We start from the raw sequence: 25,232 nt of genomic DNA on the forward strand, positions 1-25,232 counted from the left end.
TGCTCAAGACAGAAACAATGCAGTTATACCACATGTATTATTAGCATTTAGATTCATTCATTGATTCATCTTCTGTAACTGCTTTATCCGGAATCAATGCTGGTAACACAGAACCAAGGCAGGAGAATTTCCCTCTGGATGGGACACCAGAACATCACAGGGCACCTAACAAATTCACCTACCTGCATGTTTTTGGACAGTAGGACGAAACTGGAGAACCTGAAGGAAATTCACACGACCATGGGGAGAACATGTGACACTAAGTAACCTCACTACAGACACTAACCCAAGATTAGGACTGAATCAGGGACCCTGGAGCTGTGAGGCAGCAATGCTACCCCCTGTACCATTATGCCTCAAGCAATTAAATTGGAATGTGAAACACTGTTTTAGCTAGACTATTACATAAATAGTAGTAATAGTAGTAATTTCTTAGATATTAAATATGTCATTATCTAGAGAATGTGATAGAATGAGACCCTGAATCTAGGATACACACTATGTGTTTGGATGCCATTTGCTGTGAGTGTTCCAGCCCCCAAAATTTCGTTAATTTACTGAACCAGTAAAGAATGTCTTACAGTCATGACTAGTAAAACGAATATAAATTCATGATATATTTAAGGTTAACCTGTTTGAGTTGGCTGGACCTTGACCCCCATCTTTAATGGAGGTCTGCAGATAGAGGGAATTTTCTAGAAAGTAAGAGTAGAAGAGATTAGGGAAGATGTAGATTGCTTGTCACACAGAGTATTGCCAGATTGAATTGACTGCTTCCAGCCTAAATGAAAGTATGCCAAATGATATGTACCATGCCAAGTTCATTTTCTGACCCAATGTTAAAAAAGCCAACACAACCAAGCTGCTCCTACTGCAATGCAGAGACATTTTTTTCTCTCCAATCCATGAAGGTCTGCCTACTGTTCACGCCATACATACACACAGCCCTCACCCTCCCTTCCCTTATCAGGGAAATAAGCATTTTTTTTTTTTAACAGAGTTTTAGCTGTAAAAAGCCCCGAGCGGATAGCCCATAAATCTGGCCATAAACCCGTTAAGTTGTCAGAGGTGCCATCAGCTATCAATCGTGAGCTGTGAGGCTGATGGAGGGGAAATAGGTGATAAAAAACAGCATTTTAGGGAAATTATGTCTAGTCTTCCATTTGCAAAGTGCTGCAGTAGCATCCATCTAGAATCTTAATCGTGGGCTCTGGTGTGGGCGTGTGCGTATGCATGTGTGTCTACGGTGAGACAAGGGATATTCAGAAACCCCAACGAGGGTGGGCCAGTGCGCTCAGTGAAGTAGAGGATGGGGGGAGGGTTGAGGCGGATGGAGGTGTAAGACATTATACAACTAGTATAAATCCCTTCCACACTCCTATTTTTCTCTCTCAATCTTCCAAGCACGTTTCCCCCTCCCATTCTTTTCATCATCCATCTATCTCTCGCTTGATCGCGTCTTCCTCTTGCCCTCTCCTCATTTTCACCCTTCCTCTTTTCCTCTTTCTCTTGTTTTTGTCTCCCCTTTTCTTAAGCCACGTGTACCATGTCATCTTCTCTCCATCCCTCCATCCCTCCATCTTAAAGCATGCCAGATTGGTCTGTCTGTTGGCAGACTAATAAATGTTTAAAAAGAATAACTCTTTAAAATTTACCATAACACAGTCCCAAACTATAACTTTTCTGAATCAATTTTTAAATTGTAAAATTATTAGACTGAAGAATTCATGAATAATTATATAAAGCAATCCCAATTGTAGCCTGCACAGATCTTTTATTTTGCATTATGATTAATTTATTCCACATATTTTATTTCAGACACAAAGAATGACTTAAACCAGAAGATCCCTCACACTGAGTTTAAATATTAAACAACATCCAATTCATCCCTCATCTGGTTTATTGCCCTCTAGACCAATAACACAGTGTCTTGTGACACTGTGTTTACTGCTGCTGTACTCTGGACATAAAATATATCGGATTTAGTCAAAAGACAGTTTTAAATTTATATAGAAGAATAGAGCCCTGCAATCCCACTCTAACTCAGGAAGTGCATTGAAAAGTGTATAGTGGAGCTGCATTTGCATTAGTGCAGCACACTAATTTTATAAATGGCACATTGTTCCTTATGCAGTTCCCCTGTTTAATTTTAGGTAATTTGTTAATTAATTTGAATATCCGCTCTGTCTCGTTCTGCTCCAGAGCTCTCATTATCTGACTGATATCATTGGGAGGGAGAGCCTAGAAATCACAGCCACCATTATTTTTTTTAAAAAACAACTATAGTAGTATCCTATAACACTTGATCCTTTCATCTTTTGTATCACAAATAATTCTGCCAATAAGGTCCATTTTCATTTTTCTAAGTGTATAAGTTCTGTCAAAATCAATATATTGATCTGTTATGCTTTTTGCCAAGATAACAGGCCATGATAAAATGAAACATGTTACATTCGACTGAATGAAAGAACATTACTTTTTTGTATTACATGTAAATTTAAAAAATTGCGCTTATTTTAGGATTGTTGATTGGGAATTTTCTTATTTTAAACACACAAAACTTAGCAGAATTCAGAAGTCTCTGAAAGTTAAATATTTCTGAAGCCTCAGGTTTGGCAGGTAGACCAACCTATAGTCTAGCAAAAACAATCCCACAAGGCAGTGTGCATAGAAATCTATAGCTTTCTAATGGGCTTCTGTTCAGTATTATAGAACTTATGTAGCTTAATAACACATGGCTTGGCTGAATAAACCTGGTGCTTTGTATGTGCAAAAGACTGGTTAATACGGACAAGTCATGAAAAAGTACTGTGTTGCCATCCACAGGCAGTCTGTGGAGTTGCACATTCATACTGCAAAGCCCAAACCCACCTTGGTTGAGCCTAGCTGGTCAGAGAGGAAGATATATTCACATTTATTTAAAGTTTCTGTCTAGTATACTAGACTTAGGAGTCTACAAACATGAGGAGTGTCTAGAAACTCTGTTAACACATAGTTAAGAACTGAGCATGCTTTTGTATCTGAAACAACTGCCACATCATGAGGTAGCCCTATAACACAGGTTCCCATCCCTCATCCTGGACAACCCCCTGTCCTATGCTTTCCATGCTTTAACACACCCACTTCAACTCAGGAATTGATGTAATAATAATTAGCTAATTAATTGGATCAGTTGTGTTGGCAGCAGTGAAAGTGCTAATATGTACAGGACAGGTGGTACTCCAGCACCAGGATTGGGAACCTGTGCCCTATAAGAATATAATCTATCACCCTTTCTTATTATCAGGGTTTAAAAGTGTCTAATTGAAATGTAACGTTGAAATGTTCCACATTATTAACTCTTATGATTGTGATTACTGAAAACCACAGCAATGCAGAAGCCATACTTAACACCTCGACAGCTTATGTGACACAGTTGCTGAAGAACATAATGCGGAAACTCTTGAGGAGGGGTGGACATCACAGAAGATAGTTCTGTAATAGCAGACACCACAAATAGGGGGCAGTGAAGCTTTCAGAAGCACTGAGTGTGTCAGCAAAGCTATGGATACTCAGTATATCCACTGTTGTAAAAGGCTTAGTTCATTGTTTAATATACACTATATGGCAATATTTGTGGACACCTGATTATCACACTTACACTTAAATGTGCTTTTTGAACATCCCATTCTATATTTGCTGTTATAATAACCTCCATTATTCTGGAAAGGCCTTTTGCTATATTTTGGAGCCTGATTGTGCAGTAAGATGCAGAGTAAGGCGGGAACTCGGTTTTAACCGTAAGTCTGAGTCACTAGAGTAATGCTCTCTAGAGCTAATGTAAAAATACTATAACCCCAAAATACTATAGACCACAAAATGCAACCTGAAACTATACATGATTTTCTCTTGCATAATCAAACTCAATCTCTGTGTGTACTGTCTGGAACAGTCGATCTTACCGTGTTTCACAAAGAGGTTCGGTTTCATCACATCCTTACTACAGGAAACCCTCAGAGGTCAGCTCTTGCTCCACTCTTGTTCTCCATTTATACCAAATCACTTTGCTCAGTGATATCACTGCTATGCCGATGACACAAAACTTTGCTTCTCTTTATCTGCATCCACCACTCAAGATGCTCTGAAGATAATCAGACTGCCTTTCAGACTGACATCTCTTCCTGATGAAGTCCTACCATCTGAAATTCAGCCTTGATAAAACTGAAGTGATATAACTACAGACAAAGAACCTTGCTTTGATTGCCACCAACACCCTCAGTGCCCACCTGGCACACATAGCTAAGAATCTTGATAATATATTAAATGACAGCCTTCTTCAATCACTTCTTTTACTTCAATCTAACCCCATAATCTGCTCAACTACTTATACACGCCCTAGTTATTTCTAGACTAGCCTACTGCATCTCCCATCTCTTTATATGTCACATCTCTTCAACAGAGCATTCAGAATGTTGCTGTTTATAACAACCCTCATGTGACCATTCCCCTCATGAGGTCATGCAACTGGCCTCCTCTTTCAGAATCACATTCAAAACTCATTTTAGTACTTGTCTTGGTACTCCAGGCTTTGGCATGTCCTTCTCTGAGGTCTAAACATGATTATAGAGCAAGATCTCTCTGTGTCAGTGTCCTGGCTCCTCAATGGTGGAATCAGCTTTTTTCTTCATTCCAAATAGTCCTCTGTCTATTTTGTATTAACTGCATTTAGAATTACTTGCTTATTTGTTTTATAATGTATGCTTTTAGATTTAAAATTCTAGCACTTGTAAAAACTAGCATTTGCCTCTGTCTTTCAGGTTATGAATCCTTGCGGATTCATTAGATGCTTTGTATTGCTTCGTCTTCAAATGTTTGCATGTTTTGTAAGTCGCTCTAAATGAGAGCTTCTGCTAAATGACTAAATGTAAATGTATGTCATCATGGATGTACGGTTTTAACTTGTTTTGTTGCTCTGTGTCACTTCTGATTCCCCAGGCCTATGTACAACCAGGGTCATAAAATGCCCTTTTTCACATCTGTGTTAAAAGGAACACCTGTAACTCGATTCAAGGCTCTGAGCTCAGATACTGATGGCAGTTTTATGGCTCTTGGGAATGAGGACGCACACTTAAATAGACACTTTGTGTACATGACCAACTCAGTGTACCCTCACATTCCCTGGCCTGAGAGAGGCCATCTCTTGAAGTGTGTGAATGGACACCATTTTGACTTTGTGTGCATGTTTGCTCAGTCTGTGGTTGGTTAGGGATGGGGGAGTGTGTAGCCACCCTGTGGATTACTGCTACTGTTTTAGTCATTCAGAGACTCTGAACTGGCAGACACATTCAGTCAAAAAACATTTGAGCGCCCCCAGGTTCTTGTGGTGATTTACTGCTTATTTGGACATCTGCAAAGAGCTTCTGCACCCCTAGCATTTTCTCTGTCTTGCTTACTCAGTTATGCACACTCCCTCAGACATTCCCTTTCTGTCTCTCGTTTCCTTGTCCCCGCCGCTTCCTCACACTACAACATACTCCACCCCATGTCTTCACCCTGCTAAATTCATTCAGCAGCAAAATACCTGCTGCTTAGTATCACTGCCTGACCAGTCTTTTGTTTTTTTTTTTGCATTTCATCAACTTTTGATTCTAGGTAATGTACTGGCTCAGACCTGCTGACATCTTCACTAGCTGGACTGATCACTCCCACTGACAGCTGGCTGGCAGTGCATACACAAGTGGATCACAATTTATTTTTCAGACCACTTCTGACAGCAGTTAATTTTCTCTCTTGTTCTTTTTTTCAGTTTGCACATCTATAGTGCTTATGCATAGTCACTCAGCTGCATTCTGGAAAGGAAATTTACAGATATTTGACATTTGACCTCCAAACTAGTAACTAAATCATTTTTTGCACTTTTCTGTCATGGAGGCCTACAGCTATTGCAAATGTAATGGCCATTGATGGCTCTGAGGACTGTGGGTGGTGTTAACTGTGTGGCATGCATCTTAAAAGGCATGGCCAGGGGCCCTCTGTCTTTCTTGAAAATATGGTGTTATTAGCCTCTGTCTGTCCACAGGAAACGTACGTACACACACACACACACACACACACACACACACACACACACACACACACACACACACACACACACACTCATTAGCTGGGGAGCAGCCGTACAGGATAATTGGTAGAGAGGCAATGTTCACAGCTCTAGTTTAAGTAAAGCTTGTCTTAATGTGTTTTACACCTCAAGTGGAAATATTTTAAGGTACTATATTAAGGATTGGTTTATTGGTATGGAATGATTTATCACCCTACTGTAAAACAACATCAGTAACTCCATATGTCTTAATTTGCACTATTTGCGTTGATCTATTAAAATTCACTTGCATCTTTTATAAAACCTAGAATGTAAATATAAAACTACCTTTGAGTGAGTCATTGTTTTATTAAGACACTGAGTAAATATGCATTTTTATCACTGGATACTGGGATACACATAGTGTTTTTTATTTGCACAGTGGTAAACAACTGCAATACGGAAAACAGCATAAAATAGGGCAAAGGGGAGGTTACGCAAAGAAGCAGAGGGGGTGAGATGCCAGTATTTGAAGTTAGCATTGTAAAAAGTAAAAGGCACTTTTATGACATTTAGTGTTCAAGGGAATAGGGCACAACAAGAAGCAGCACGGGACAACAGCCCCATCACAAAATCGTCCTTCCCTCCCTTTTCATTCATCTCCACTTTTAGAAATGACAATTAGAAAAAAAAAAACATTTAAGGATTTTTGTATGAAGGTTGACCTCTATTTCATTACAAAATTATACAGATGTGTTTATAGTCAAAAGTCATGTTTTCTCATCAGCAGTGGCTCCGGGATAGATACTACCAAGACAAGATATGACAAATATAGTATGTAGCAGGATTGACTTTACCATTTTGGGGTATCTAGTCTTTATAAAATACAGTAAATATATTTTCCATGTAGCTGGGGTGGAACAAGGGTACATCTCTTGTACCTGTAGTATATATCTTTTACATGGGAAGGTATGTCTTGTACCTTTATTAGCTTTTAGAATAAGGTAGTCCTTATAAAGATATATACTGAGGATACAAAATTTGTATCCTTGATAATACCACCCCAGTGATTACGAAAAGTACAGTTTGGTACATTTATTTCTGAGTATGTAATGCTCATCAAAAATGACCAAGGTATATTTAATCTTCTATTCTTCTGTGACAGTAGAGTACAGATCAATGCCTATAGAGATATGCTTTTTCAGTTTTAATTAAAACCATGCTTAAAAATATGTATTCTATTTTCTAAAGAACTTATGCCTGTATGAACATTCCCTTGAATCATCCAGCTAAAATAGAAAAGATGATTTGTCATTTTGTGTATCAGTAACACATATTAGCTCAGAGAAGCTCCTCCTTCACAGCTTACTTTTTCCTTCAATCATCTGACAAGCTTGGTCCAAAGGTCAGGACATTGGGTTTGCACTCCCTTCTGTATATACAGAGCTGTAAAAAAGAAAACGGTACTACCCACTTCTCATACGGATGTCATAAACTTATAGTATGCTGCAGTGTTTATATGTGGGCATATCAGCTAGATGGAATGGTCCACGCCCAGGGGTCATTACCAGAACTTAGCCTTTTGTTGCATGGCTGTACTCTCTTGAAAAACTAAGAAAAGCCAATTCATGTATTGGCTCTTCTTGGCTTTTCAAGAGAGTACAGCCATGCAACAAAATAGCTATCGGTTAGTCAGGTTTTAAGGTCATGGTGAGCTAAGCTCAGGTAATGAGCTTGTTAGACAGGCTGTAACCTTGTACAGAGTATGTTCTTTGTATGCATTGGCTGGATTTTAGATGCAACTTGCTTCTTCCCAAACATGTATAACTGTACAACGGATGTCATAAACTTATAAACTACGCAGCATATGGAGAACATACTAAAATCCAGCCAATGCATACAAAGGACATATTCTGTACAAGGTATAACTGTTTTAGCACAAACAGATATGTGACAAATTAAAGTACATGGGTAGAAAAACATAATGAGCACAGATGCTCCAGGTGTATTGCATGATATAGTTAAGCAATTAACAAATTCCATGTTCTGTGCCATGAATAAAAATGCTGAACAGGTGAAGTTGATCTCAATTTTGGATCAAAGTGACAAGAGGGAAAAAGGTGATTTAAAAAGGGGTTAATGAGGGGGCCACTGGGTTCCCAGGGGGTAAGTTCCTGGTTCACTCATCTTTTCTATTTATACTACATCTCTGGGGCCTATGATTGAGTCTCATGTCACTGTTACACTGATGACACTCAACTATATTTGTCCTTCCAGCCTGAAGATCCATCCAACTCAATACACATCTTTTCCTGCCTGTCTAACATCTCAGACTCGATGAAGGAATGCCACCTTAAGCTCAACTTGGCAAAAACAGAACTTATCATCATCCCTGCCTGCCCCTCAATCAACCACAATCTCACCATACAACTAGGCTCAAACACAAACAAACCAACCAGGACAACCAGAAACCTTGGGATGACTTTCAATGACCACCTGAACTTGAATCACAGACCACTTGAACCACAGACATTTCAACAACTGCATGGTTCTGTAGGTTCATTCTGTATAACATCAAGCAAATCAGACCCTATTTCACTGCTAAGGCCACACAGCTACTAGTCCAGGCTCTTGTTATCTCAAAACTGGACTTATACAATGCACTACTCTCTGGCCATCCAACCAGCTCTATCAAACCCTTCAGATGATTCAGAATGCAGCAATATGCCTTGTTTTCAACCAGCCCAAAAGGACCCATGTCACACCTCTTTTCGTCTTCCTCCACTGGCTTCCTGTAGCTGCCCGCATCAAATTCAAGGCCTTGATGCTCATGTGCAAGACCTTGTCTGGAACGGCACCCCCATACCTCAACAATCTCCTTGAGGTTTACATTCCCTCATGAAATCTGCGATCAGTTAGCGACCAATACCTGGTAGTGTCTACTCAGCGAGGCATGAGGTCCCGTTCTATAACCTTCAAACTGACGTTTCCTCAATGATGGAATGAACTTCCATCCTCAATCTGGACAGCAGAATCTGTCACTATCTTCAAAACAGACCCACCTCCTCCGTGAACACTTAACTATCCCCTAACATCTCCCCTGCCCCCAACTCCTAAAAAGAAATCTGGACTTACACTGATGCTTACACCTCTACTCTGTGCACTTTGCTCTTCTAGAACTCAATTAAAAATCTTGTATGGTAGCACTATTTGTATTGTTCTCTGCTTGATATATCGCTTTGCTTGTATTTCCTCATTTGTAAGTCGCTTTGGATAAAAGCATCTCCTAAATGAATAAATGTAAATGTAAAGGTAATTATTGGGGCTTCAGTTACAAAGACTGCTAAAGTGGCTGTGCTTCAATAGATACACTGACTAAAGTGGCATCTGGATTTTGATCTATGGGAAAGACATCAGTAAAAGACATCAGGCAATGCAGACATGCATCAACTCATTAGCTAAGGATACATTTGTGTGATACCTGGAAATTTTTACTTTAAATGGAATTAAAGTGGATGAGTGGAGATGCTAAAAGAAAACATACCAGCCAATGTACCAGCGATATGGACCTATTTTAAACAACAGTTGTTAGTAGAGAAGTGAGTACTGTAGCTAATATTACTTAGCTAATTACTGTAGCTAATTACATGCATCTCCATGGTGTATTGGCCTATGGGCCTCTGAGTTCTTAATCCTTGCCTCTACCTGTTTGAGTTAATGTTTAATTTGACCCCATTTGTCAGTTGTCAATGCAGTAAATAGACGTGGAAACTGTGGTCAAAAGCACACATTCAATAATAGTGATCTTCATGCATTAGTGCGGCATGAGGCAAAACAGTATAGCAACCACTCAAAATGTGATCAGACATGCTTACCAAACAGTGGAGTTGGAGGATGTTTACAGGGCTTAGGGTGCCATTTGGGACAGGGCTATGTTATGGGGGCCAAAGAGTAAAACCAGAAATTCCACCACAGAAGAAGTGCTGCTCATTTTTCAGGAGACTGTGACCTCTGCTGGCCGGGAGGAGTACTTCCCTGAGCTAGTGTGACAAATATTCATAGTCATTAAAGATTAATATTTATGCTGCCACCCTTCTTTGTTTCTTTTTTTTGTATGCATCAGTGAAGGCATGGCAAACATGACCCATTGCATTTTTTAATATTTATTTATTTTTTATATTTTTTTTTTTTTACAAATGTTTCACTGTATGGGCAAGTTGAGGTTTGATTGAGATAACGAAAAATACTCACTTATTATTTAATTACAGGCATCGTTCAATTCGATGGCTTACATGTTGATGTGGAGCCAGTGGTAGTGAACTGTTTGGAAGGAGGGCGCAGTGACATAAATGGTGTTAACTAGAACAAGATGAAGGCTAATTAACTGTAGGCATGATGCTACAATGGAAATGTACCCTGTGTTCCTACACAGGTGTTAAAGAAGTTGGAAAGACAGTAGAGGAAGATGGTGCAAAGGAAGAAGGAGGGCCCGACAACTTCAATGGATTGGGTTCTGACAAGGCATTTTTTTTATCCCTTAGGTCATAACTGAAGACCAGGCACTGTGCTGGAGAACACCATCCACCATGGCTCTGGTTTGAGGCAAAAACTCACTTGTGCACTTTGCATGACAACGTCATTTTTGCCATTTACTTAATTTGCAATGACATTTTCTGCATGTTTATGTGTAAATGGCTTTTTGGAGACTTTTTAGAACACTATAAAAGACTAAGCTAGACAGGGTGTGGGTGAAGATTATTAAGGTTATTAAATGAGTGCCAAAATAACACTACAAACAACTTGCCTTTTTGTGTGTGGTGGATACAAACTGCATAATAAAACAGATGAAATAACTTAACATTAAGACTGTGCAAATATTAATAGAAATGTCAGTAAACAACAATGAAGTAAAAAAGGTTGGAGTATGTCCATGCATAAATGTATAAATTCCATGTGCTGCTATTTAGACAAAGGAAATATAATGACATAGTAGCAGCAATTCAGTGGTTTCTGTATGTGATGTGAATGACATTATTACAAAGTAAATTCTAATATATTTCAACATTATGGAATAAACCAATATCTAAACTGTTAGTTAGGTTAACCTCTACAGTTTTTTGTTGTTGTGGTTGTTTTTTTACGATTGCGTAAGCACGGCTCATTTTGTTAAATCACTACACACAATTCACACAACTATATGCACAAGTAGCATGACGCCTCAGATCTTTTGCAAAACTAAACACTTCATTAAAAACTATTCAATAACAATAACTAGACAAAACACCATTTTGACTCCGTATGGCACACACATTATTCATACGATTTGATTTTGTTGGAACCAGCTACACACTGACGTGCTCAATCTAAATGTCATGGATATGTGGGAACTAGATCAGGACTACAATTCCCAGCAGCCACTACACCGCACTGCATCACTGTCACATGTCCATCTGCACCTGATTCATGGTTGAGGTTAATGCACACTATATAAGTCACAGTTTGTACAGCACTCAGGGTCTTGCTTTGATTGTATTATGTTGTCACGTTATGCTCGCATGTCATTTATGTATTGTTTCATGTTTGTTTTCTAGTTCTGGTAACCACATGTTCATTGTGTCTTATTATGCTTTGTTTTGATTATCATTAAACCTTATATCTGCACTTGTATCCGCCTTCGCCGACATAACCTGACAGAAAGCAAGACTGTCAAATGGATGCAGCAGATTTTTTTCCACCCAAAAGAGAATCTTGAGAATCTCTGAGGTTGAAACCAGAGAGGAGGGAGTCTTGGATCAGGGCCACAGAAGCATGGCTAAAAGCCATGCATAAGATCTTTCCTCATCCTCCCTCCCCTACTGCGGATCTCGCTCAGCATGCCGAGTCAACTGAGAACATTGCTCAGCCTCCCTGCTCTACTGAGGACGCCGCTCAGCACTCCTGTTCAGCTGAGGATGCCGCTCAATCTCCCTGTTCAGCTGAAGATATTGCTCAGTCTCCCGTTTCGGCCAAGAACTCTGCTTTGCCTCCCTGCTCTGCCTCGGACATCACTACACCAGGCTTCTCTACGGACCTCGCTCCGCTTTCCTACTCCACTGAGGGTGTCACTCTGCCATCCTGCTCCGCTGAGGATATGGTTCTGCCTCCATGTTCTGCTGAAGACATCACTACATTTCTCTGCTTTGTGCCGTATGTCGCTCCCCCTTCTTGCTCCACGGATGACATCTCTCCCCCCTCGTGCTTCGCGTTAAGAAGAGTTCTTAATCCTTGCCTCTACCTGTTTGAGTTAATGTTTAATTTTACCTGTGTTTGTCAGTTATCAATGCTACATTTCACTGGACCTGCTTGTTGTGTGCATTACTGAGGAAAAAGAAATGATTGGGAAATACTCAAGAAGTGGGCCATACAATGGCACAGTGATGGTACGGTTGGTAGCAGTGAACATATATTAACTAGTAGTACTGTCAGTAATGATGCAAGTGCCCAATAAATTATATACATTTATCTCATTTCTGGTTTTCAAAAATCAAACAAAATATCTTCTTATTTTTTTCTGTCAGAATGCCTTGGACCATTGTCAGTAAGCAAAGAAGAATTGTTTGGGTTGCTATCTCGATGATGTAAATAAAATCAAGACTGGATTTACATGGATTCTGTAAAACTGCTAAGAGTGATATTGCTCAGACAAATGCACATTATCTACCAAATAAACTGCTTCTTTGCCAGCTGAGAAAAGAAGTCTTCCTGAGCAATACTGAAATACAATTTATTGTTGCCATGGCAGTACTGGCAATACTGACAACTGTAGCCCTGGATTAGATATGCTGCATCTGATTACCCTGGTAGAGCCTGTGCAATGAGCACAAGCACATGGCTTAGCTGGGCCCACACTGTGCCAAAGAGTCTTTTTAAAGCATCACTAATGGAGCAACAGTCCCTGCACTTTACTTTAGTTTCTCCTTCTCTGACACAATTTTCTCATCCATCAGCACAAGAGATCCTGCAAGTCCATGTCTTGTCCTGCAATCCCACCACCTGCCTGTTGGATCCTATCCCTTCCACAGTGCTCCAGACCAGAGCCATAGCTAGGGAATTCTGGGCCCTCTGAAAAAAATATTAATGTGGGCCCCACTGCCCTCCACCCATATAATATATTGTATAAGATATATTCATGGAGGCCCACATCTACATATTATTGTAAAAGTTTAAATATCGTATCACTTTGATGCAGTTTATTTACTCATAACAGAACATGGTAATGTGGTTGTGAACACTTTTATTTCAAAAGCTAAATGTTTAAATAAATATTACATCAAATCTATTGAGTTAAGCCATTAATAACTTCTTATGAAACATTGTATAAAGTCATCAAGCAATTATTCAAGACAAACTAATAAAATAATAACAAAAGACAAGAAATTAATACAATAATAAAATAAAACAATTTTACCAGTAAGTACCAGTAATATAATAAATAAAAATCTTTCCGGTTGGTTTGGTGTTTAAATAAGCTAATAGCTTATTTAAACATTCTGAAATTGATAAGAATGCAGTCAAATGTAAAATACAACCCCTTAAGTTGCTTATTTTGTTCATTTTTGATGACAATAATACGCTATTGCATAACATATTATTAAATAAACTTAATTTATGTATCCATCCAAGAGAAACGAGTTGTATTCGCGTTTTCTTGACAATATTGTTATCTTAAAACATATCAAATCAGCAGTAGGCAGGTCTATAATCCTTGTGACACACATATCCATTTTTTCCAATGTGTTGTACAAACCAACTCTATTTGCATAATAGCTCAAAAAGACAGGGACTTTGACCACATAATCTTTCGGTCAGTGTGCACCAGTACAGTAATGACAAAATGTGACAGTACCAGCAGGGAGGGTGGACCATCGGACTAAAGCATTTTTAGGGAGGGGAGGGGAGGGGAGTGGAGATATTTGGAAAACGTCTTTCACAAGATGTTTTTGTGGTTTTCATTAAACATTCAGGCAAACTGAAGCTGAAATATATACATACATTATAATAATTCATAGAGTAAGGGCCTATATAGCGTAACTACTGGTTTTAGTGGGGCCCCCTTTCCAGTGAGGGCTCCTATAATTGTCACCACCTTTTACCTCACTGCTCCTGACCATCTCACAACACCTCCCCCCCTTCATCACTATGACTTCATAACATCTTTCAATGTACCAAGTGAAGAAACCCATTCTAGATCCCGCAGACATCGGGAACTACTGACCAGTATCACTTTATTTTCTTTCGGAAATCCTCCATTGCACCTTCTACAATCAACTGTTTCTCTGTCTCCCAGAACAACATCCAAGACCCTAATTAGTTTGGCTTGAGTCTTGGAATTTGTGGCACAGCATGGCTATGGTTTGCTTCCTACCTGTTACCCATCTAGGGTTGGGGAGCCAGAAACAAAGTAAAGAAAAATGAAAAAAAGTAATGAAAGAAAAAGATAACCTCAGAGACAGAGAACCAGGATGTCCAACCTCCTGTTCCAGAATCATCACCATAGACACCACTTTAAAGAAAGTAATAATTAATTTTATAGTTGTAGAAGATGTCAATCACAACTATCACAAAACAAAATAACCAAAGAATAATCATGAAAAAGAAAAAAGGTCAACAGCTTCAGGGGAGGCCCAGGCCAAAATAACAAACAAACATATCTAACTAACCCAAAAGCCTCTCTAACTTACCTAAAAGAAAAAAAAACATGCAAAAGAAAAAAAAAGAAACTACAAGAACCCTTCCCTCTCTCCCTGTCTAACCATAAACCAGGAGAAAAGTCAGAGTGCCTACAAAAATGGCACCCTCCCCCTACATTCCCCAAACAAGAAAGAAAGAGAAATATTGAGCAAACACTTCTGCTACGGCACAAAATCCTGAGCTCACTCAATCAGAAACAAAACAACTCAACATGTAAATCAACTCTGGATTCTGGAGACCAGGAGATAGACCTCATCCTCGTCCTAAGAAAGTCTCTCTCACTTCTCCACAGATCCAATGTGGCTTATGTCTCTGCTACACCATCCAATCACCTCCAACATCGACTAATTAGGTCCAGGTGGTCAGAATACCTGTATGACGATGGAGGGAAAAGAAAGAGGGTAGAGAACAAAACACACATCCAAAACACAATTTACACACACAGAAACACAAACACACTGTTATACATAAAGTAACATCCCTGGGACGTAACACTGTAGGGACAGTCATATCAGGTGATGTGGAGGTGATTCACATCAGGTCGATGTAGACTCTGCACTGGGGTCCCAAAAGGCTCAGTGCTCAGTCCTCTTCTTTTCTCACTCCCTATGCCCAATCTCTTGGAGAGGTTATTTCCTCACATGGGTTTTCATACCATGGCTATACAGATGACACTCAACTTATCCTCTCCTTTCATGCCTGAAACACTCATGTTTTTGCTCGGATTTCAGCATGTCTGGTAGACATCTCATCACAGATACCAGCTCATCAGCTGAAACTTAATATTAGCAAATCTGAACTGCTGTACATCTAGGAAATACATTCCCACATCAACATTTTGTGATCTTTGTGGACAACTCTCAGAGCTGACCATCTGTCATTGCATGCAACCTTAGGGTGACCATTGACAAGTCTTTCTCCTCTCATATTGGAAAACTGATGCATGATTCTGATGCCAAACTCATGCAGATGTCTCCTTGACAAGGATTCATCTATTTCCATCCACAGAGGCTACTCAGATGTTTGTTCAGTCCATTGTCATTTCGAGACTGGACTGCTGCAACTTGGCAGGTCTACCTCTTCATGCCATTTGACTTCTGCAACTGATCCAGGATGCAGCTGCACAAAATGTTTTCAAACTTCTCAAGTTCTCTCCAACATCACCCTACTGCTATGCTCCCTCCACTGGCTTCCTGTAGCTGCCCACATCAGATATAAATTGACCAGCACTCACCTACTTTAAACCCCATACTGCACAACGCTTCCTACAATCCTCTAGCATTGCTCAGTTGGACCCACTACCTCTCATGGTACAAGTGAGACATGCATGCATCAAAGCTCTGTTCTGACATCTAGGTGGAATGATCTTCCCCTAGATGTCCGAACAGCTGAGTCAAATAACAATTAAAGACCTACCTTTTCATGAGGTACTTAAATTAGTACTTTTTAATGAAAAATATTCTTGTGTTGTCTGGTGTGTATTTCATACTATACTACTTCTCTTTTAGACTGATAATACTTTTAGTCCCTGACCTAGTGGACCAGTATGAGGATGTATTTATTAATAGAGACTTCAAAGCACTTCTGTAAGTCACTTTGGATAAGTGTGTCTGCCAAATGTAAATGTAAGTCATGTATTGACCATTTGCTTCTCTTAAACTTTAAATTAAATCCAAACTGAATTAAATTTAATCCAAACCACTAAGCTGTAAACTTTCCAAACTCCACCAAGTTTAAATTCAAGCTTAAGGCAAGTGTGTTGTGTCAGCTCTGCCAGGTCTGGCTCTCTCTGGCTGCTGGTAATAACACACAGGTGGTAACAATCACATGTTACCTGCCAGTTCAACTCACTTCCTCTCTGCATCCACAGCTGATGCCTGACTACAACCCCCACCACCCAACTCAGGCTGGGGAGTCATCTGGCCTGGAGCCATCAGCCAAAGCCATCTGCACTCTGGTCTGTGGACCGCCTTGAAATTAAATTATTAGTGCCTGTTATCCATAAGCGATCCATCTGTTGGCATCCTTCATGCTGTATAGCTATTTGAGCAGGGCCTGATCCGAAAAGAGGGTAAAAAGTGTCCTAATAGGTATTATAATAGGGTGAGGACCTCTCACTTGATGGCCAAGCAAATCTTTTGAATGAGTTGTACATGCTGTCCCTTAATGAGAACTTCCAGCCAATGTACAGTACTAGGCACTCCTCCACACCTGGGAGAAAACGGCCCCAGTCCTCTGTCCGATGCATCAGTCTTCAGAACAAAAGAATAGGAAAGACAAGTCATGAGAATGCAACATCAGGCCCTTACACGAACTGCTTTTATCTGGCTAAAATTTCATTTGCACTGGCACCCCCCTTTTTTTAGTGAGATTTGTCAATAGCCTGGCAACATCTGCCTAACACCCTTTTTGGTTTTGCATTTTGGGCTGGCCACAATTGCTGCTGTCTTGTCAATTTTGGGACACACATGCCCATGGCCCAAGTGCAAGCCCAGATACCACACTTCTACCAGTCCAACTGAGCACTTCTTTGGAAGTCCTGCCCATCTCAAGGAATTTAACATGTCATGTTGTCATTTTTATTTGACACTTGCATGCAATTCTACCTTCATTGCGGTAGAACATAGTCGCCATCCATTTTCCCAAACTGAAGTTTATTATTAGGGGACCTAGCAACGAAGGCATCCTATTGTTATTCTATCTTTTCTTATTATTATTGTGTCCAAAATTTAAAAGCCAGGCATCCTTGGATTCCCTGGCTCAAGATGAGTTCAATGGACCCTGTGACATTAATGAGATTTTCTGCCATCTTTGATTTTCTCAAAAACAGTTCATTTTTGCTAGTCCTCCTACAACTTTTGGCCATAATTTGGCATACAATTACCATAATTTGGCATACATCATTTTCAGAATAAGCCTCAAAAAATCATCAATAGAATTTTGATACTCCAAATGGTTTGCCCGTAATGGGCCATCAAATATGATAGTAAAGCCACCAAACAGGAAGTGAGGCTGTATAGGTAGGTGTCTTCAGAACCATGCCCTGGTGCTACGCACCAAATCTAACGTCAGTGGCACTTACTGGTCAAAAGTTACAATAACATGCCCAAAATGTTTCTGTCTAAGTGCCATTTTTACACAAAGTAGGGAGAAAATGCCCATACTGATGAGAAAAAAACATAAATATATTAGATATTTTTAAATTAAATGAAGAAAAAAAAATCAGGTCAGAGCAGTAGCAATCATGACCACAGGTCAAAGTAGCAACACACAACACCATAGGTCACAGCAGTAGTGGCAGCTGCAGCAGCAATGCCACCCTGCTGCACATTTGTTCATCTAGACCTTTCCTCCTACTGTCAGAGAATTCCACCACTGTCCAAACTACAAATCTACTTGAATCCCTTTGGCTAAAGTTATAGTTCTGCTTTTCTGTGATTGCTTAAACAACAATGGGTCAGACCCAACAGTGGGTCTCATTTTTTATTCAATAATAATAATAATAATAATAATAATAATAATAATAATAATAATAATAATAATAATAATAATGATGATGATGATGATGATGATGATGATGTTGATGATGATAATAATTATTATTATTATTATTATGTTGCTGTTGTTGTTGTTGTTGTTGTTGTTGTTGTTGTTGTATTATCTACGATAATAATTAATTCTAATTATTATACCAGACTCTATTCCAGTCTGTATTTCCTCTGTGGCCAAAAGGCTTTCATTCCACACAGGGAAAATAAAAACGCAATAAATATATAATCACCTTTAAGTTGGATATCTGGCAACCTAATGACTGAGATAGGAACATTTGAGAGAGAGCAAGTGACTGACACGTTGTGGCTTATTAATGTTGTCACACTTACTTCCTGTAGATGCTAATAGTGTTTACAACTGTGTATTAAAATGGAGAAAGGTTCACCTTCTCTTCTTTTACTTGTAAAAATCCAATCTACAAATAAAAGAATTAAAATTATACACAAATGCAGTGACAAAAATAAAAAACAAGCATTAATTGAGAAAATGAACAGCGAGACAGTAAAAACAAAACAACAAAAAAAAAATAAAAAATAAAAGGGAAGCTTGAAATTTATCTCCTATGTACCAACAATTGTGTTGCTAACAGTCATTGCGGCGCGTGATCTCAAATATTTTTCCTGGTTACATAAATAACTATTCTATTTTCTTTACTCCGTTTTCACTCCACCACTTATAATATTTTAAGATCCTTTATCCATGAAGGCTATGCATCTTTAAGAAAGGAAAGGATAGGAATGAAAGGATTGAAAGGTTCAGTAATGTTAGTTTGCCACTTTGCAAGTTTCCTAATCGAAAAAACCCCAAAATGCACACACAACTCGTTTTCACTCGAAACGTGTCAAATACTGAAGCATGGTCAGAAGCCTTCAACGTCACTGCATGCACGCAGAAGGGTGCCTTTGGCTTCACAGTTTTGAAACGCTCGCTAATCCTGTGTTAATCAGTGAAAGCCCATTTGCTTCAGCTATCCAATGCAAAAATATCGTTTAAATATACTAGCTTTGTGGATGCACCTCGAGCTTCAAAGTTCTTACACAAAAAGTTGAACAAAATGGACAAAGCACAGTCCAGAATAAAGGATTACACGTTGTTGTTTTTTGTTTTTCTTTTGTGCTACATCTGCATAGGGTTTTAATATTTTAATTACGATGTTTATCAGTAGGCAACGGCTGAGTACTTCTCTGTGGAAATCTTTTCATGAACTTTATTTTCCTTCTTATATCTTATATATCCATTCTTATATTTTCAAACGTGTGTATTTTTTCGTACTTTATTATTTCTATGTAGGCTACCAATATACCGTTAACTAGCCTACTCTATTCCCATCAAACTAACGTTTGTACCAGAAGTCAGAAATAATGTTTTTCAGGCAATTTTTGTCATAACTAGCTCATCTGCTACCTGATCCGCGTCCCCTGAGTGAGCGGTGCAAGTCGGGCAGGAAACGTGGACCGGTGTTCTGTTTGTATCCACGCTAAAATATATTGTTAACTGGAGGAAAATGTTAGTAATAAAATTTTCCAAGCCCAAACTTTTTCCAAACCCGCCAAGAGAAACCCGTTGCGTAAATATTCGCGCGTACGACATTTTAATGCCCACTTCTTCTTCTTCTTCATCCTCTTCTTCTTCTCCTTTTTCTTCTTCTTCTTCTTCTTCTTATTAATATTGTAATTATTGTTGTTGCTGATGTTGTTGTTGTTGTTATTGTTAGTGTTATTGATAAAGCCTTTCTGGTGCGGTGTGTGTGTGTGTGTGTGTGTGTGTTGTCGCACACTCATGCACACTCATGCATGATATGATTTGTATTTAGTATGAATATTTTGCTTACACGCTACCTATGTACTGTAAATTACTTATATGCTAAATTAATGTGTAGCTTGGATGCAATTATACACACCTTGTAGGGGTTACATATATAAGGCACTGACTTAAAGACATTGTCACTTGAAATAGTTTTAATTAAATGTAAACTGTATAGCAAAGGTTTGTTTTGTATTTTAATATAAGTGCCACATGAAATCAGTGAGACAGAGCAAGTGAAGAAAATTTATCCATGATATAAAACTTTCTTTGGAAGCCCTCCATAGCTTCTTCCATTTCTGTATCTTAACGTTACACGTGTCAAAGAAACATTATATTTAGGGTACAGCACGAAAGCTTAGGCTTGAATATATATTTTAAAAAAACATGACTTTGCATGGCGAGCTGTCTAGATCACGTGTATGTCAACTATCCGGGCTAAACAGCTCTGTGTTTACTTCCCGGATTAGCTACGCAGGTGGGAATTCACTAAGAGAAAAAATATGAAGCGAGACTGCTGATTGGTCGTTGTGTTTATTTGCTGATGGTGTTTGCCTGATTGTGCTATGTCACATAGTAATAAACTTTAGAAAGTAGAAGACAATCACCACTGCAGTCACAAAAATGCACTACGAGTCAGTTTTGACTCTGTCCTGACAGGGATAGATCAACTCAAAAAACAAACAAACAAAAAAAAAACCCAAACAAAAAAAAAAGTATTTAGGCTGTAAATTCTGTAGGCTACAGAAACAACGGAGAATTTCCACGTTTTGAAAATACAGTTACAGTACCGGGTTACCATGTGACTTGCAACCTCACCCGATCCGTGATTCCAAAATTACTGGAGACCAACTCTGAATAATTTCCAACAAAACTGGAAATAATATCCCACATTAAGTAAGCACTTGAGGAAAATTCTCATTATCAGTTAATTTGAATGAAGGGAGCTTCCAATATAGAAGCAAAATGCTATATGGTGTTTGTATTTTGTTTCATGTATACGTTTATACAGTAGGCCTATATTCCATAAACATGAGATACGCATGCAAAAAATGTAGTACAGGTTAAAAATTGTTCTGATGATTTACACTAGTTTTTACATCAAACAGGCTACCTGGATATTTACATCAAACTGGCTACATGTAAAGTGGCGTAAAGTGCATGTTTGAAGCAGACAAATGCCTATGTTTGTTTGCATGTTTATAACATTACATTAAATAAGCACTTGAGGAAAATTCTCATGATCAGTTAATCTTAATGAAGGAAACTTTCAATATAGAAGCAAAATACTATATTCATAATAGCAGCCTTTTTTTACGTTATGCCTTTTAAGTTATGATAAAAGTTTGTATTTGGGTTTGAAGTGCGAAGATTTCAGTCGAGCCGTAAACCGTTAACGCATGCGTGGTACAAATCTCTCTGCACCTTCGCTGTTTGACCGCGCATGTGTGGCGCAAATCAGGAATCAGATGATTCAGGTAACTGTACTACGTTACCATATGACTTGCACGCCCGATTGTGTGTGCAGAGAAAATGAAAAGTTTAAGCTCCCGTGACCATTAGAAATAGACCGAAACCTTTATTTGTAAATCCCAATACATGGCTCGTTCGGTGGATTTTTTTATTTAAATTATTAATTAGTTAATTAATCAGCTTATTTATATATCTATCTATTTATTTATTTATTTAAATAGGGGTTTTTGTTCAGTATCTTGTTTTTTTTTTTTAATAAATAATAAATCTCGCAAATCCATACACGTTTGGCAATAGGTACAAACGTGATAGCTTACCAAACATACCATTAATGAAGAGACCTCCACAGACATGTACCCTAATAAGCTGTTGCCTACTTATAAATATCTTAATTTAGGCTACATATTATGACCCTATGCAGATAGGTCTAGCACTCAAGAAAACACGAATAGGAAATCACGAAAGTCTTATTCTTTATTATGAACTGTACTTTGTTCATTCATTCACCTTTTTTGCGTCAGACCATTGAAACACAAGTTTCAACCCCAAAGCCAGTAAATGAATTTACCGAGTGCATCAGTGGCCCCGTTCACACCTGGCATTAACATGCGTCCTGAGTAATCAGATCACAATTGGACAGCGCTAAGTATAGGTGTGAACGATGTCAGATGTGAGCGCAAGTAACCTTTTGCAAATCCAAAACCCGCTCTTCTGTGTGCGTGCAGTGAGGCTAAAGTTTTCTGCCCATGCTTCAGTATTTGACGCGCTGGGAGTGAGAACGGTTCGTTCCACAGCTTACGTTCTTGTGGAGGGGTTCTACTTCGGGTTGATGTATAGAACTGCCCTTGGTAAAGCTACATGCACAATTTATGCCACGACATTAAGAAAATAATAAAACTTTTTCTACATTTTACGATTTACGAAACAGATGTGGAAACGTAATACTTTATTTGTAATTTAATTATTTCACGGGCAAATGATTATATACATATATAAGGTACTGAGTACTAAGCCCAATTTTTTCTCATTTTGAAACCAATTTTCTTTCTTTTTTCTTAGAGAGCAGAGTGTAACACTGTTTACAACACTATTCCTTTTCCAGTCACAACCTTAATGTATGATTAGCAAACATGGACCAATACTTTAGGCCCCACAATCAGAGCCAAACTAAGCACAATCTTGTCCAATGATACAACGGATGAAAAATACTTAGAAATTATTTACTTTAAATAAGGGGAGATTTATTTATTTATTTTTTGCAACAAAGGGCACTTTTAACACCCTAAGTATCTCTGAAAATGAAGTAACTACGGTTCATTTCTGATTCTGTACATGCGTATCAATGTATCAATAAACTCATTGAAAAGGTATCTGTCTAAAAGACACTGTATTTCCAACAAACTTTCTTTGCAGTTCAGAAAGTAAAACTTTATACTTGTTTTTTTCCCCTTGATTGATGTTCCTGTGCTATGCTAATGAATATCAAGCTTTCGGCAAAGCTGAAATGTCAGATAAACAGTTAGGCATTTGTTTGGTAATAATATATTGGAGCGAAACATTAGAGAAGGGCACAATGGAAGCTTGTGTAATGGTTAACTGTAACAAATGGTTTAGAGTTAATTGCAATAAAGCATGGGAATATTTCTACAAAACAAACCCCAAAACCTGCAAAAAACATTATATAACCATTATATCATGGTTCAATGCTAGCATTGTGAATTATCCAGAACATATGTATCAACTAGGATTCTAACTTAGAGACAAACCAGCCACACACAGTTGGTGTTAAACTGTTTAAATAAAAAGTATTTTTTTAAAATTGTGTCTTGTATTAGGAAAATCAGGTTGTGAAACATACACTAAGGCCACCTGTGTTTAAAATAGAACTAAATAGTTCTAAATGAGCACATACTTGAACAGACCTTCTATTACAACACATTATTTTTATATCTAACAAAAAAATTGTCACTAAGCAAACAGCAAATAAGCTGTTTGCATGGTTATCCTGTATGGTTTCCTCATTTAAAGTTTTACATGTTTTCTTATTTGTCATTCTGCTTTTTTATTTACTGCTATATTCCCAGGATTGAAATTTTTTGAGGAAGTGTTTTTGTGGGCTTCTGGCCATGACTTAAAAACACAACCACATTTCAACAATCAAAAAAATGAGGTCTAAGTTGAAAATATAATGTATATGATTGAAAAGTGGATGATGCCACTTGAATTTGTTTTGTCATTGTGTTCAGTATTGGCTTATTGGTTAATTGATTGTGATTTATTGTGTTTTTGGTTAATTGGTTGCTGGCTATGCTAGTATTTCAGTTTTGAGTCAAATTTGGCTAAACTTTGGAACTCTGCCTGGTTATAGTGAATATACTTCTTTTATGTATGTCTTTGTATTTTATTAAGACAGCCTTTCTCTGTAAACATTTAAAATATATCAAGTCCACCAGTGGTAAAATCTGTGTGCACCATCCAAAAACACAGTTTGTAAAGCATACAAGGCTTACACCTAATATATTTAATACAAGCAAAGGTGCATTTGAATTATGGTCTGCTTAACAAGATGGAGATATGATTGTGACTATATGTTTGTATGTTCTGGTCTAAACTGTGTTTATCCTTTTAACATTTTTGGTGTTTGTATTTTATTTCATGTATACATTTTTACAGTAGGCCTATATTCCATACACATGAGATACGCATGCAAAAAATGTAGTACAGGTAAAAAATTGTTTTGATGATTTACACTAGTTTTTACATCAAACAGGCTACCTGGATATTTACATCAAACTGGCTACATGTAAAGTGGCGTAAAGTGTTTGAAGCAGACAAATGTCCAATTTTGGTATAAATTTTGGTATCAATTTTGGTAATTTTGGTATTTTGGTTGGTCTAGAGCCTATGTTTGTTTGCATGTTTATAAACACTAAAATGGAAACCCTGTCACAATCATCTCTGGTCTTCTCTAATTACAAATATGCTAGTAATACATACATAATAGATGATGTTTAGAGTACTACATCGGAGAATTTGTTCGTGCATAGTAAAATTGTTTTATCTGGCGGGTCATAGACTTCAAATTACTCAATCAACAACCATGTAAATTCTCCTCATGCATTTAATATCTCGCTCATGCAAGTGACTTTACAACCTTTGGATCAGTTAATTATGCAATTAAAACGCAATTAATTAAGGGACTATGTAGCATGCTTTTTTTTAATATAAGCCGAATTTAAAATCACAGCTCCGTAATTCTGCAAGTATCTATAAAATTTTTGCAAAAGATGAACTAATACAATCGCCTTATAACCGCGTTGGATATTTAAAAAAAAAAAAAAAAAAAAAAAAGCAATTATATTTGAAATTAAACTTTATTCGCATTTATTTATTTGTTGAAGAAAAACAACGTCAACAACATTAATTGTTATGAAGTTTAATTAAAGCACAGAGCCGAATGAGTTTAACTGACGTCCTCTTTATATATCGATGCAATTTCAAAACTCAGCAATGGAATGGTACTTTTAGTCGTATGATACGTTAGTGGCCCATATAATTAGTACGTAGGATTACACGTGTTCTCGTGTTTCTTCATTCTCTGTCACGTAAGGTT

General features: G+C 38.1%; 1 protein-coding gene across 1 annotated transcript in view; it reads right to left on the reverse strand.

Moving 5' to 3' along the window:
- Positions 1 to 9,957, reverse strand: part of calcoco1a (calcium binding and coiled-coil domain 1a) — a 43,526-nt gene extending 33,569 nt beyond the window's left edge. The window contains exon 1 of the mRNA XM_047160470.2: positions 9,937 to 9,957. The gene's annotated coding sequence lies outside the window, so the exon portion shown is untranslated. The remainder of the gene's footprint in view (positions 1 to 9,936) is intronic.
- Between the last annotated feature and the right edge of the window lie 15,275 nt (positions 9,958 to 25,232).

Source organism: Ictalurus punctatus, chromosome 15, assembly GCF_001660625.3.
Source record: "Ictalurus punctatus breed USDA103 chromosome 15, Coco_2.0, whole genome shotgun sequence".
Taxonomy (NCBI): Eukaryota; Metazoa; Chordata; class Actinopteri; order Siluriformes; family Ictaluridae; genus Ictalurus; species Ictalurus punctatus.